Genomic DNA, 16,234 nt, shown 5'->3' on the forward strand with positions numbered 1-16,234 from the left:
ATTAGTGCTGAGCCGCTCACCTGTAGCTGGGGGAAAAAAAAGGTTTCTTTGGAACAAAGCCTTTCAAAAGTCTTTGTTCGTCCTCTTGTAACACTTTGTTAATGTCACATCTTAAATTATTTATCCATATTAATTGAAATGTAGTCTGAAATGGACATTAAGCATTACTCAGAACTGCCTGCAGGGACTTTATGCACAGCTTCATAACGCCACTCAATGAGTGAGATCTTGGAAGATGGATTGTGCTTTTTGTTCAGAGTCATTCAGTGCTACATGCTTTTAAATAAGAGCTTTCTGCTTTGGATTATAAACCAAAAAGTAAAAGTTTGAAGCAGGTATGTTTTGTATGTAATTTATGCTTTGTGTTTGCGTAGTCCATTAAGCTGTGTATGCGATCTAATTGTATCTACGCCCATGTGATCATACTGTACCTCCTTGTGTTGAAAGTTGCCTTGGTGGTCGTCTTATAAAGAGACAGCTCCTCTCCTGAGTTATTCTGCCTTGGTGCACTTGTATTGTAATCATAAAAGGCATCTGAACCCCGGTTATGAAGGCCTGTATCATCCTGTGGCTTGTTTTCAACATGTGCTTGCTCAACCTTAGCTAGATCTACTTAACTTCTCCCAGAAAGTACAGAGCTGAGAGCTTCCAGGATTGCAGGCAAAGAGACAGAGCTCATGGTGTTTTCATTATGGGAAGCAAATATTGACTCTGGTGTTGCAATGCAGAGAGCCAGCCTCACTCCCAGAAGCTAAATCTCTATCTTCTGTGTCCCTGTTGCAGGATCCCTCAGAAACGGGAGCTCAGATCACGTTTCCACTGGCAGTCGGGTTGGTGATCAGAGTTTTATTGCTTTTGTTAGAGAACTTTTGCTGGAAATATTTTAGTTTCTTAACTAAATAAACACAGCAATTCCTCTCACCTCAGTACCAGGTTCAGGATTTTTCTGGCATTTGTACTGCAAGGTTTTGGAAAAGGATAATAAAGAATAATGGAAATTCTTAATCTTGTTAAACTGCAACAAAAAAGTCAGGTCCTTAAAAAGACAATTGTCTCAAAAGTGTTGTTACTTTGCACAACAAAGTGTTGTAAGAGTACTAGAAGCGCCCATTGGAGCCCAGTTAAGTAAATGAGCCCTATACCTGCGTTCTGCCTCATATAATATTGGGGAAAGTTCTCTTGCTTTGCAGATCATCTCTGGACAAATAATGGCATAAGTACTTCATCCCGTTTTGCAAGATCTGCTGGAGTTTGTACAGAGATGTATTTTGCAGATCATTTCTGTTATGGTTTTTACTCATTTGTTTAACCTTTAATTGAATTTTGCCAAGTCAAACAATGTAGAATTTCAGTCTCCCTCTTAAGGTGATCTTTTTATTAGGTTTACTCCATGCTGTAAAGAGAAGAAAAGAAACACGTTTCGGCTATGGAGCCTTCTTCAGGTGAAGGCTCCACAGCCGAAACGTCGTTTCTTTTCTTCTGTTTTCAGCATGGAATAAACCTTTACTTGTTCCTTTGCAGCCTACACATGCTGACGTACTGTAGCTACCTATTTGGTTTTTTTATTAGTCAGGTACATATTAGGTGCTTAATTTATCCTCCTTGAACTGTTTTTAAACAGCAGAACTAGAGGTATTTGTCACTTAGTGATGTGCATGTACTGTATATGATTGTCAACAGTTATCTTAATTCATTTATCTTCCCTGTACTATAGTTTAATCATAGCCCAGTCCTTAAAAGTGTCAGCACTGACTTAAATTTGGGTTTATACAGGAATACAAGATTTGAATTAAAGTGTATTGTCAGCACTTAAAAGCAAATGTCCTTATTGAACACACAATAAAAAAATTAAGTGTAAAGACCTAAGATGATGGACAATTATGTGGGGATTCCTGCTTTAGCCAACCAGCTTATTTTCTAATGAGCTATACCAAGACTGTTTTATGTTTTTCATACTGTTTTATGAATTGCATTAAAATAAGGGTGGCATTAACATTGAGTCTGTAATTCAAAGCCATAACTTATTTTCAGTGATGAAAGTTCTCCCAACTAGCTTTTTAACACTTAAGAACTTTGAACCCTCTTTAATGTGATTTAGACAAAACTCTGGATAATTGAAATATTAATTATTTGAAGCCTGCTTGTTGTGTGCTTATTCACCCACTGTGTTAGTGTTTGTCTCTCACACTTTGTACACGTCTGGGATATTTTTGCTCGTACCAAAGAATTCCTGTAATTAATACTGCTCTTATTTCTCCAATTATTTTGAAATTTGGACAGAAATGGACATGTACTGTATCATGACTGGTTTTGTTTATTTGTCTTTGGACATTTTTTAATATGCACAAGACGTTTCATCTAATTGTTGACATTTAATGTTTTGAGTCTTAAAACAATATTGCAGCAAAATTTTAAAAAATCTTCAAGTATTTGTTTTTTACATCCTTCTGTTCACATTTCAATACATCACAGTTTCAGGAGCTTGTAATAATGCTTCTTATAATGCATACAACTTAAATTGTAAGCATGAAGACTTAGAAAACCATCCAGGAGAAATTCATTAAGCTCTATTAGTATGCCAAATATGCATACTGCTAATCAGATATTCATAAAGAAAAACATTTGACTGAAACAGCACAGATAACATACCTCTCAAATCCAGGAGGAATCAAGAATCTGTCAGCCACCTTTACAGTAGCTGTTCAACGTGTTAATAAAGCTGTTGAATTACTACAGCATACATGTACTGTAAAACCCAGAGCAGTGGTGTTATCTTTTGAATATTCATTCTGTCTCTTAATCCTTCAAAGACTACCTGAATGGGCTTCACATTCTTTGTTCTCTGTAAGCTGGCATCTGTCTGGAATTCTCTGCTGTCATACCTACTGTTTTAAATGAAATATAATTATAATTAGTCTCTGCTTTCTGATTTATACAGTAAATATGACCAGCGTGGAGGGGATGAGGATGTTGATGAGCAAGTTAGGCAGGAATGTTTCAAGCCTTCTTATTGTCCATTGCTCAAAAAATGCCACTGCTACAAGCACGTGGATTGTAGGATCAATATGTAGGGCGGCATTAAAGACTTTTGGAATTGGAATGCAGTGGGATTTCTCTGAGGCGCTACAGAAAGTGTTGGTAAGCAGAACTCTGTGGGAAGAAATTACAGAAAATGCTTCACTTGGTGAAAGAGGAATGAAGCTCTTCATCTGCCCTCTCCGCTTTTAATGTTAGTCCAGATGTTAAATACAGTCCTGCGGATTTTCACCGCAGAACAGTAGTAACCGGACAGCTAATGCATCGTAAAATAAACACAGAAATTCACTCTAATCCATCACTTTCACCTCTTCCTGCTAAACCAAAGCAGAATAATTATCGACCAGCTGTCTGAAAGAGCTGCTTCATTTTTATCTTCCTTGACATGTCTCTGCACAAGTGTCCTCATCTAAGCGCTCGCTGCAGGTTGGTGGTCTTTGAGGAAGGCCTATTCAGATGTCTGAGTGCTTTCAGGGTTGTCTATGAAGAGACTGGCAGAATGGAAGTTTCGACCAGGAAGCAAAGCGAGTGGCAGTGTTTGTCTTGAGATGCAGGGAGGTACTCGGTGTGTATGTTTGGATACTGGGAGGTAGGCAGTGTTTGTATCATGAGACTGGGAGGTAGGCAGTTTTTGCATTGAAGGACTGAGCAATAGCTGGTGGTACCCTATTAATTTGATAGGTTCTGGCTCCAGGAATCTTCTTTTGAAACAGAATTTACTGCCATTCTAGTTTCTCTTGAGAGGCCCTAGCTATGGAGGTGGAAAGAAGAGACCTCACCAAACATATACAATGAAATGATCATGTGTGGTCTCTGTTTTGTACAAGTACTTTAAAATGCTTGCCAAGAAGAGTACCCTTTTAACCCTAGCAGTGCTGCTCAGTGCCTCACATTAATTAAGGAGCAGTGCTCCACTTTGCTGGCCAATTCCCCTGCTAAACTGTGCGGCTCAGAGCTGGGACTCTTACTGTAAGACAAGGACGACTGTGGTTCTAATATGGTCAGTACTTACTGTCATTGGAGGGGTCACAGCTGGGGGAGGTTCAGATCTGTGCAACACAGAACTGAAGGAATTTTGTTAGGTATCACACATACAGTAAGTAAATGCTCCCAAAGAGAGAGGAATTGTCCAGTTTTCGTACGCATCCACACCCTTTGTGCATCAAATTGGTACTCATATATTTCTCTCTGCATCAGCATTACTTATTTTGAAATGAGCAGGTACCTGTATGACTGACCTTGATGAATATAGTCCTATGATTCACGGTAGAAGCGTGGTCTGGCACCAGAGTTTCTGCGTGAGATCTGAGAGGCTGCTGGGTGTGTGCTGGTTTTGACAAGCAAGGGAGCTTTAGTGCTGAAATGGAGTGGGGTGTCAAAGGAATTTAATGTGGGTTGTAAGATCTTGCGCAGAATAGTGATCAGGGTGGGAAAAAGACCCTCAGTGTATGGAGAGGAGAAAGGAAAGAGCAGGTTACATTTCTGTGATGTGGTTGGTTGCTCCTCTGTGACTTCCCATCGTTCCAACCGGGGACGGTGAGAGAAAGAGCTGTAATTCCTAAAGGGAGCCACTCGTACTTCCATCCGCTCTTGAGCCATTGTAAGCTGCCCCTTCAATGAATAATAATTTCTTCCATTTCCATAGCACTTTCCATTTCCCAAAAGATCTCTCAGCAGTTCACAAACCGAAGGAGACCCACTTCACTCATCACCAGAATGCAGGCTCACTTGGGTAACATGCAGCAGCCCCACTGCACAGCACAGGAGAGCCGAATTAAGGGGGAGTTTAGGGAGGCCAAAGTAAGTTTGTAGCCAGGATACTGGGGACACCCTTACGCTTAGGAACAGCGGTTTTATTAACCGTGTAGTGGATCTTGAGCAGCCCCAAATAGTCTGAACCTTGGTTCAAAGTCTCAGCTGGAAGGACAGTTAGGGAGATGACGTTTCCTGGCTGGGAAAAGGAATGTTGGAGTGTCTGTGAACATTTACATTAATAATTAGTATGAAGTTGTTTGATTGTTTAGGACTCAGGGTGATTCTGCTGTTTTTTTTGTTTCCTCTGAAAAGACCTCTTTCTCTCAGCAGTGCACGCGGACCTGTGCTCTTCTTTTTTTTTGTCAGTGGGGTAGAATGATGCAAGCCAAGTCTCACTCCTAAAACGGACTTGAAACCAACCGTGAAGACAGGCTGAGGGTTGGTTTCCTGTTTATCTGCCCTTTCCAACATTGAATATCTAATGATACATTTTTGAAGCAGCCAATTTGCTGATTCAGATATCATTCTCTCACAAAGATGGCGTAAACACAGAGCACACTGTAAACACTTTGGATTTGACACTGGGAATCAGTGAGCTAAGGGCTAAGATACTTTCTTTTAGTTCGGCCAAACATTAAAATGAAATGTTTAACATTTTAAAATGTTAAAATGAAACCAGGGCAAATGGAGATCTGGGTATCTCCTGCGGATCCGACTCGAGGACAGGGAGCAGCGCTTGGCCAGTCTCCCTTTTTGAGCAGTATGTTAATTACACAGCTGAGTTGTAGCAATCAGCCTAGAGTGGTGCCTCACTAACCTCTCAACGAGACTCTTCACTGTCGACAGGCTGTCGGCACAGTGGAAAGGACAGATAAGGACTGCGTGGGAGCAGAGCCGTCAGCTGGGAGATGGAGAAGTGGGGCTGAAGGAGAGGATGTTTATTACTTCACAGACCCTCCCCCCCCCCCCTTCCCTAACAATTAGCATTAGCATATTAGCATCTGGGGTGTGACAGTTAGTGCTTTTCCCTCACAGCTCTTGGGTATCCCCGATTCTGATTTAGACTGGGGTGCATTCTGTGTATTTTTCCCCATGTTCCTGAAGTTTTCTGTGAGTGCGCCAGTATTCTCCCACATCCCAGAGACACACACAGGCTAGGTTAACTTAGCTGTTTCATTTGTCCCTTTTTCCAATTGGCAGCACCTCCAGGGAGAGAGCAGTCACGTTCCCTCCTTCTGGCCTTGGGTCCTGTGCCGCCAGGACAAGTGACTCTCTTAGGATGAAAGGATGTTAGCATTTTTAAAACCACTGAGCTTAAGAAGAATGTAGGAAAGTTACAAATGAGAGGAGGCCAGTCGGTCCTCTAGCCAAAGTATCAGCTAAACCACATGGCTCTGCAGTGCCTCCTGTTCTCAGTTTTAAATGCACACGGTTTCTGCTAGTGTCCTCCAGTTGAGGACAGTGAAGTGTCTTGTTTCACTGATAAGAACGTAATAGTTTGTAAGCTCTTCAGCTGTTAAGTTTCGAATCTGCACTGCTGTACAATATGTTCTCTGCCAGGGTCCCAGCAGAATAGACCATTTCCTAATTTATTAAGTCTTAGATAATAAATCCCCGATCAGAATCTCAGGAGTTGGTGTTGTCGTGACTGATGTTGCAGTCAGCAGCTCACAATGATGAAGTCTCCAGTGGCAATAAGATGGTACTCACTCTATGCTTCAACTCAGTATGAAAGTGAAAATCTTAAGGGTAATACTTTTGGTGTTGACTGCAGGCTGCAGCTTTTGAGAATAAGTAAAAGCTTTATTATGCATGTTTGCTGTGCAGCTTTTTGGGGAAATGAATATGAATAACTAGACGGTACAATCTGATATTACTTTGTTGCAGTACAATTATTAATTTGCCTGACAGAAGTCTGTGTTTTTCTTAATAAACAGTAGGATTTTTCCCTACCATACAGTACATCCAACACAGGAACAACTACTGGCCAGTGCTCAAGAGTGCATTTTAAAAGTAATTATCCAAACTCTGTATGAATATGCAAAAAATGAATGTTAGGTTCCTATATTAATTTAAAACTGAAGTAATGAAATGAGAAGTCAAAAGAGAAACATTTACAACCCACAAAGGCTTTGGGTTATTCATATTTAAAAATATTTATAGACTCCTAAAACTAACAACTTAATTGCTGTTGCATCATAATTAGAATTTTAAAGATGGATTTTGTTTAATTAAAACTACATGTACTGACTTAATTAAGCAAATTAAAATTGCTTTAGGAAGAGATCCATGCACCAGTCAGAAGGGTCTGAATCTTCATGATTTACAAGGGTAGTTCACTAGACACAAACAATTCTACATTTTGGCAACAATTTTGGACATGTAATCTCTAGACACCGCTTGCAAGTCTTGGAGCTCAGCTGAATTGCACTTGAACTTAAGTTGAACTTCAAAGGCTCTGTGGGCTCGTAGCAGAACTCTCTCAGTTCTGGTTAACCTGGAGCCTGATTCAGACTCCTGTGAGGTACACAAGCCCGAGGTTTCCTGATATCATTACCTCATCCCCTAACCCTCGGTCACTTCCAACTTGCGTGCAGAGGAGAAACCCAGTCCCTCTTTCCACAGCTCTCTCAGCGCTCCCACGCACGCAGGACCCTGAGACACGACTTGTCTGCTTCTCTGGCAGCCTGCACGTGCTGCTCAAAGGCCTGCACTTATGTTCTCTGGGGAAAACAATGGGACTTCAGAATTTTGTAAGTGTCCAATGTCAGCCTGACCAGTGATGGATGTTTTGAACTTGCGGCCCTATTTTGAATAAATATGCTCTTATGAAGTCAAGATAACATTAGATATTTTCCGTCTCATCAGATCACTTCTGTGTGTGTGTGTGTGGTGGGTCTCATCCACAGAGTCATTTATAGGACTGTTTATGTTCAGGCTTGGGTGTACTGGGAAAAGGCTTCACTGTTTTGGTCCTTGTTTATTGTAATGCAGCGGGACTATTGTAACAACAATTTAAAAAGAAATTGAGCAAGACTGAGCTGCATTGAGCACCATCCTTATGAGTGTTAACCAAAGTAATGTGCATACATGAGTTTGTCTTACCTGCCCTTCCACATCTGTCACTGAATGTGTGCTGGCTCTGAATTTTTGGAAGAGCACTGTTGTATCTGAGCTCAGAGATAAAGTAAGTTTCCCTATCCCTAGGGTAATCAGGCTAAAGATGCAGGTTTTTATTCAGATTTGCATCAGTATCAAATATGCAACAAATTAATTTTGTTGCTGGACAATACTGCAGCTTAGTTTGAGGCGGTGAATTGCAGTCCCAGTCCATTGCAGGGTACACATAGAAACAGCCACGCACTCACACAAGGGCTGATTTTCCTGGGAGCAATTGTAGCCATTGAGCCACCATGTTGCCCCACACGTTTGTGGATGTAATTTCCCACTTCAGTCATCAGTAAAACAGCTGGTTTGATTTGCCTGGTAAAATGAAAACATCAATGAAATCACAAAAATGTTCGTGTTTTGAGCCCATGTGCATCCCCTCTATAGCTTGAAAGCGTGACAGCAATATCCATTTAACTTGGGTTTGCTGTACCTAATTCACAAAGTGAGATGTGTTTGCAACGTTTGTGAGATTTAAACTATGGCTCACCTAACAGTTGGTTCTTCTCACGTGCAAATTCCAGCATTCAAGCAGGTGAATACCAGCAGTATATCATTTGTCCACATTTCTGACAAAGGTTTTCCCATGTGGCTTGATGAACCTAAGGCAGCTAACAAAGATATGATGTTGACTGCAATACTGTACTCTGCTTTAATCCTCCAGCAATAAATTGAGTCCCTATGTTTTACCAACCTGTGTACAGAATACAGAAGTATTAGTATACTTTATTTATACTCCCGTATAACTATATGGGATATATGTGGTGTAAACATGAAGGGAATGCACTGTATTAGTGTACTGTTATAATCATCCTATGTGTCCTTTTTGTATTATGACTTGTAACAGCATACAGAGTTACAACCAAGTCAACCAAGTTGTGAGTAAGACAGTTTCTGGGATACTACAAGAGGAGTATGAGGACGCTACTTGTTCTGGTCTAAATTCTAATCCAGGTTGCCTCCAGTAATACTGCTTAAGTCACTATTAGTCTAGGAATTGAAAATTTGAACAGGGATTTGGCCATCAAGAACATGAAAGGGTTAAAAAGTAGAGAAGGCCTTTTAGTCCATTTAGTAGTAAAGCCGGCGTCACACTACAGGGCTTGACACGACTTCTAGTCAGAGAGAATGTCAAATTTAACGACTGTAGTTCCTGAATCTCGCTGCCTTTTCTGCCCTAGAGAGTTTCAAATTATACGACTAGGAATCGCAGGGGGTGACTAATTACACAATTCCCTCACGACATTTCATCAGGGTTCCAAATCTCATATTGCGCCGCGAAAGTTACGCAAGGTCGCCTCATTCTGGCAGCTAATCAACGTGCAGCACAAGAGGAGCACCGCACGAAAGTAAACAAACAACGTGGAGAACAAGCACGTAAACATCTTGAAAAATGTAACACAGGCATTGTTTTCCACAAATAAACATCTTGAAAAATATCATTCTTATTTATAAATATAGAACAAATTTACAAAAATAAATCGCAGTTAAAAATATAAAACACCTTTAAAACAAATATTGTAAACAAATTAGTATTGCACTATAACATGTCACATAATGGGCACATTATCTCACAAGTATACATCTGGCTCACCGCCCACCCCTACGACTTGCGACTCGCTATGAGAAAATCAAACCAGTTAGATTTAAGAGCGCTATGAATGAGTCGCTGGGGGAGTCACACTGCACAACTGACGGTAACGGGCGCACGCTGCAACTCTGTACAATTCGCTGTGATTTTCTTACGATTATGTAAATGAAGGCTACGACTGAAAATCCCAGGAAAAGGCATGCAGTGTGACGCCGGCGTTAGTAGTTAATTGTCCCAAGCATCTCATACAGCTCTTAATTGAACGAATCAAGGCTGTATCAGATTGAAGAAAACTGGGAAGCTTGATGCAAGCTCCCCTAGTCCTCCGTGCAAAAAGGTGCCTTCTGTCATCATTAAGAACACAAGAAAGACTGATGTAGATCTGGTAATGTATTCCAAATCTAGTTTTATTTGATGCCAGAAAACAAAAGGGTACAACAAGGTGATCTAGTTTTACCTAAATAAATACTGACTGTATGAAGCAGTTAGTAAATGGATGGATGAAACAAATGTGAAAAAGACTGAGGAGAAATCTGGTGTGAATTTAAATAAAAGATTTATGCAGGAGGTAGTACTGCATTTCCTTGTATTGTTTTTATGTTTTATTTTGACATTTTCCACTTGAATCGTGCCTCTCATGGTTTCACTTTCTTTTATGTGTGTTTTACGCACAGACATTTCTCGCTAGAGTGTGTAGGAGACAGATTTGTTTGGTATTCAAGTGCCATTTTTAATCTTTAAATATTTATCCAATCTAACGAGAGAGATTATCTTTAAGTTCTTACTCGTGGAAGAAAAAAATGGCTTTAATAAAAAAGGCACTTGTCTTCAGAAGCTGACAGTAGATATGATGTGTTCTCTCATCTAATTTGTCTCCTAGACAGAAACTTTAATAAGCTGAGTACTGAACAAGGGAAACTTTTCAGAATCTGATTGCTTTGCCAACAGTGCAATCTTTTACATTCACGGTTTTACAAAATTTTAATAACTAGAGTGGCAATAGCTCGTTTTCCACACTGGGTTTGTAGGTATAAACTAAATTTAATTTACATGACCACTACCCGCTTGAAGCACACTGATGAAGTGGGGCTTGGAATGTGCTAAACTGGGGATTATCATTTTCTTGAAATTGGCGACAGCAGTTCTTAATTCCAGCATGTATCATTGGGCTAATTGTGAAAGCAGTCTGAACTGCATTGGCAGTATAATGTAATGAGATGTGGTCAGTGGTTTCTGTCTCTCACAGGCATCATTGCTGTCTTTGTGAGAGACGGAACTCCAGAACAATGTAGATGAAATTGCAAGATAGCCTTAGGCGCCCTTGCAGGTTCGTAGTTTCCTGCTGGAGATGAAAAACATCGGCTTTGATAAAACGATAAACCACCATCACACCAAAGATAATCACGTAGTCACGTAATAAAAATGTCAGACTACAAAAGAAGTCATCTGCTGTCAGTCACCCCTTCCCTCTCTTTGACCCTCTCACCCTCCAGACTGAGTCCCCTTCGCAGTGAACTGCCCGCAGGAATCACAACCGCTCAGTCTTTAACCACTTTACCGCACCCACACAAGACCGCTCTGTTTGGACAGCGCCTGCGATCTCTCAGCTGTCAGTTACACTGCTCTTCAGTGCTCTTATCTCTCAAACTGGTTATGTACTTTGTTAATTGCTTTTATGCTCTGTGAACATGCAATACATATCGACAAGCTGCCTTCTTTACTGCTTGGTATCCATTCTGTGTACCATTTAGCACTGACCGTTTTTCTGCCTAGCACTGCAATTTCAAGATGTGCTTGCCTTATTGTCATTTTATTAACTTTTTTTCTGTGCATGATTGCTTACTTACCTAGGTAACCTAACTTAGTTTCAGAGGTAAAGTAAGTTCCCCTATCCCTTGGGTAATAAGGCTAAAGATGCAGGTTTTTATTCAGCTTTGCATCAGTGTCAAATTTGCAACAAACTAATTTTGTTGCTGGACAATACTGCAGCTTAGTTTGAGGCTGTGAATGGAAATGTTTGTGATGATAGCCTGTTTGGAATTGTACTAGAGTATACTCATCCCTCAATTTATGAAAGGAATTAGTTTGTAAGCTGAAAAATCATAAACCCAAACCAAATTAATGAAAAACCTTGAAAATCACCCAGTCTTATTTCTAATATTTAGATCGTTGTTGCTTGTTTGTGATCATTCCATTTGGCTGTGAAGGACGTGCCTTCTCTGTAGGGAAAATCTCTCCTTAAAGGTGTGGAAATAACGAAAGTTTGTAAACCAAGGGATCAGTGTCTTGAAAATGAGCACGAGGAAGTTTTGACCGACTCTGTGAGCAGTAGTGGCAGAGGCAGGTGTATCGTGCTGGGCTCTGTATTGTGTTTGTTATATAAAAAGAAAAGATTATAGTCTATCAGGAGACTCCAACCCTGGTCCTGGAGAGTACCTGTCCAGTAAGCTGAAGGTCACCCTAAATCATCTGTGTTTGTTTTTATTTAGCAACAATTGAAAATTACTGCTCAATTAAGTAATTTGGTCCATTAATGGAACTCTGGCCCTTGAGTGCTGAAGGGTATTGCTGAGGTTTTACACCAAATGATCTCCAAATCACCTAATTAAACTCGATCACGATTGAATGTTAGTCAATTAATCCAGGTTTTTAATATTTCCTCTTAAGGCCTGTAGGACAGACCCTAGTACGAAGCCACCGGTCTATAGTGATTGTCCTCCGGTCACAGCATTTGAATAAATGTGGTTTACAAAAGACCTAGCGGATTTCTTTCCTCCTCTCTGTTGGAATGTAAAGATCAGCATTCCAGCGCTCCTGCAGTGGGGTCACGACCTAATGGACTTGGAGGGAACAGCCAGCCTACAATTTGAGCTTTGGGGGAAGGGGGCTGGTGCCCTTGTCAGTGGATTTTAATGGATAGTTCTCCTCTGGGAGACAGAATTGTTTGGTTAATTTCAGGCATCGACTTTCTCCTGAAGGCTTTGCTGGGGTTTTTTTTTAAATGGGAATACTTTACAGAGCAAGACATCTTGCCCTATTGGTTTGCATCCATGCTACGTGAAAGTAATTCTGTGCGTTTTGCACGCCTTCCAGTATCAACAGGATTTTGTTTGTCCTTCTGAACTGCCTGCCTGGGCATTTAGAAGTGTGTTTTAGTGTGGGCCCTTTGGAACAGCCTCGTGTGGACCATTTGAGCTACTTCAGGTTAATTGAGCTTTGAAAACAAGTCGGCCATCTTTACTCTTTCTAATGATCTGACCCCATCTGCTGGTAGGCTTACAGTACTGCCTCGCAGGCCCAGAGGTGGCTCTTGCTGGCTTTGTTTTTAAATGGACAATTATTTACGTGCTTTACTCCTACTCAAGTTGGTAAAGTAACAGGTGGAATGGGCATTACTCTGAAGAGAGTGGTGTGCCACTAAAATAATTGGAGCACGAAAGGAGCACTGTTCTCCCCTCAGTCCAAGCGCTAATTGCTTGTCTTTGAACTATTTCCCTCTGCCTCCGTTATAAACATAACTCAAATCGATCTATGAAGACAATATTTTTTAGACAGATCACTAGTCATTAAATTTACATACTGTATAGGATCATTCTATGAAACACCATATCTTATTTAACTTATGCTGGAATCACAACTGCTATGTGTTTCAGGCAATACAATTTTTTGAGGTAGTTCAACTGAGAGGTCAGTTATAACAAGGTCAGGTGAAGGCTAATGGAAAGCACTGTGCAGCCAGGGGATTGTCCTTCGAATCAAGTGGATTAAAGCCAAACATATCAATGGATGAGCTTTCTTTATCACAGTTGCATTATTGTTTTGGTCTTTTAATATCATACAGTATTTTTCCCTGTGCATGGGAACTCTTAACATCTCACACAAGGATCTAGAATATACATGTGTATGTATAAAAACTATACAGTAGGTAAGCCATAGGACTTGTTAACTGTGCATCTGTATTACTCTTCTCTCTATATAACAGGCAATGTTTATGTGGAATAGCTTATGGTACCCATCAGGTGAGATGACAATATCCTAGTAAGTGTAAACTCAATCTGCATGCCAAAAATGTCACCATTTGAAAAAGCGATCAGACATCCGTCACACATCTACAGTTACAACATGCTCTCAAACATCAAACTCCAAGCCAGTACTGTTTCTACAGGGTTGTTCAGGAAGCCAATCTGTTTTTATTCCACAGAAAATTGTTGCCTGTCAATCCACTACATCATGAAAACTACCACTTACAATTCACTTGACAACAGTGAACCACTTGGTGTAGGTGTTTATACTGTATATACTCCGTAAGTCCAGTATGTGTATATAGCATTTTTGTGGTAATGGTAATTAAACATAAAATACAGAATAATCTATTTGGCAATATTATTCTAGTCAGTTGTCAGCACCGATTTACAGAAGGTTGATTTTGCTTAACTGTCTTGTTAGAGAGCAACCTAAAGCAATAATAGAGGCACTCAGTGATGTGTGATAAGCTACATTAACATTTTAGTATAACCTTTGATGAAGTTAATTAAATATAAATTCATAGATTGCAGGCAGTGGGCATTTAAGGTTAGGCAAACCAATCTGGATTGGGAACTAGTTAATGAATAGAAAGTCATGCAGACAAGGGGTGAATGCTCATGTACTGTAGGAATGATGTAATTAGCCGTGTACCACAGGGATCTGTATTAGGATTTTTCCTCTTCCTAATTTATTTAAATCACCGTAATGCTGATATAGTTAATAAATGAGTCAAGTTGGCATTTATTGCCAATATAAGAGTGTTGGCAAACACTGTGCAAGTTGCAAAGGAAATTCAAAAATACTTGGACAACATTCGAGTCTGGGCAGATGGCACTTCATGTATATGTTCACAGAGTTACATGTAGGTAGCAAAAACATGAACTAGACTGTAAATCCAAGATGGGAAACACTGAGCTTGAGGAGACTGGTTATAATAAAGGCTTTCATGTTTCGTTAACACTTTGTTTCCTGCTTAAGCAATAAAAAGCAAGGATAGTTGTTAAAAGGTGTACAACGCAGTCCATATTTAGAATAGAGTACAATTTTGCGCACCGCTTAGGAAAAATATTACTGTTCTGGACCATATACTATCTAGGGCTCAAAGTAAAGTCCTAGACAGAGAGTCTTAATGTAATATTTTTCATCTTGAAAAGAACAGAATACAGTCCAAGGCAACCTGATCCAAATATTCAAAATCCTTAAAGACATTAACAACAGGATCAACCAAAACCAAAGGGCAAAGCTGACAACTATGGGGAAAGAGCTTTTGAATCCGAGAACAGAAGGCAATTTTCTTTACACAAAGGGCTGTGAGAGTCTGGACCAAGCTACCCTGCCATGTCGTTGAAGCCAGTACTTTGGCTTCTTTCAAGAAAAGGTTGGATGACTTAGCTACTAGGAACCACACTACCTAGAGGGGCCAAATGGCCTCTCCTTCGGAAACTTGTTGGTTTCATTCTCATGGGATTGCTTTAAGTTAAACTTTTTATAGTGATCGGTCCTAAAATGACCTGACAGTCCACTGGCTTGGCAAAACCTATTATTCAGTGATCAGCTTTTCCCGAATCCCACTTGTTTGTCCCAGGTTTGTAACGCACTCTCCTGTTGTGTTAAGGTCTGATGCATTTCTTGTTTTTCAACCTCCTGGCTTTTGTACGATTTGTGGCGATGAAGCAGAAGAGCAGAATATGGGGAATGAACATTTTTTCATCTAACAGTGCCCTTGAATAAATGTTACACTTCAACGCCAAGTTTGAATGGGCACTGGACCCGAATAAAAGGTTCTTTACTAAATGGCCTAATCGTGTGCCTGAGGTCTTTCAAATTTCTCATTGTTTGACATTGTTTAATTAAGCACATAAATACAGTTAAGACAAAACCACATAAACAACATAACTGGAACTCATTAACACCTAAATCAGTTTTTTTTCTGTGCATCAACATCTCTGCAAGGATCCTTCCTGTTACTCTGTGAAAACTCGAGTCTCGAGTGTGGTTCACAGCTGTCTTGTACATTTCAGTTAAGTCAACTGCATTGCTTCATTCTGTGAAGTAAGGCAAGTAGGTTAAAAATGGCCACAAAACACTGTGGCTTTTGGATGTTCTGATAATAATACAACCCATTTACTGGATGAGTAGAGGCATTTGTGGCAAGATTTCAGTAAACAGCTTGAAAAACAGAACAGTAGCAGCATAAAGCTCTGTCTTATACATCCTTACCATTGCAGCCTTTTTCACAGCAGTGACGCTGCCCTTCCAGCTCTCTCACGCAAGAAAGAGATGTTAAAAACTGTGAGCACGCTTGTAATTGCACACAGTTATCTTTGAAAGAAGTCTTTCTTTAGAAACTGTAATATAGTGTTCTTCAAATATAAATCCCACGGTTGAATAAGAGCACTCACTGCCTTTGAAAAAATAACTATTTTGTTTTTTAAAATGTGTTCCATTTATTTGACCTTTTTTTACTACAAGTATCAAACGCCGGGCACAGGCAAACGTGAAGTGGCTGAAATTGCTGTACATCTGGAGTCTTGCTGTCCTATCTAGGGATTGTGTGCCTGGTGAGTAAGGTTAGAGGTGTTGATAACAAACAGTAACAAAGAAAGAGGTATTTGTGATGTTCCCATCAGAACAGGAAACCCAGGCTGGGAATGTGGT

The 16,234-nt window shown here is 40.2% G+C and overlaps 1 protein-coding gene across 1 annotated transcript in view; it reads left to right on the forward strand.

Annotated features, from left to right (window-relative positions):
* The first annotated feature begins 783 nt into the window (after window positions 1-783).
* The window catches only part of LOC148835093 (bifunctional heparan sulfate N-deacetylase/N-sulfotransferase 2-like), a 46,199-nt gene continuing 30,748 nt past the window's right edge, over window positions 784-16,234 (forward strand). The window contains exon 1 of the mRNA XM_088917341.1: window positions 784-830. The gene's annotated coding sequence lies outside the window, so the exon portion shown is untranslated. The remainder of the gene's footprint in view (window positions 831-16,234) is intronic.

Source organism: Atractosteus spatula, chromosome 5 (assembly GCF_055471065.1).
Source record: "Atractosteus spatula isolate fAtrSpa1 chromosome 5, fAtrSpa1.hap1, whole genome shotgun sequence".
Classification (NCBI taxonomy): domain Eukaryota; kingdom Metazoa; phylum Chordata; class Actinopteri; order Semionotiformes; family Lepisosteidae; genus Atractosteus; species Atractosteus spatula.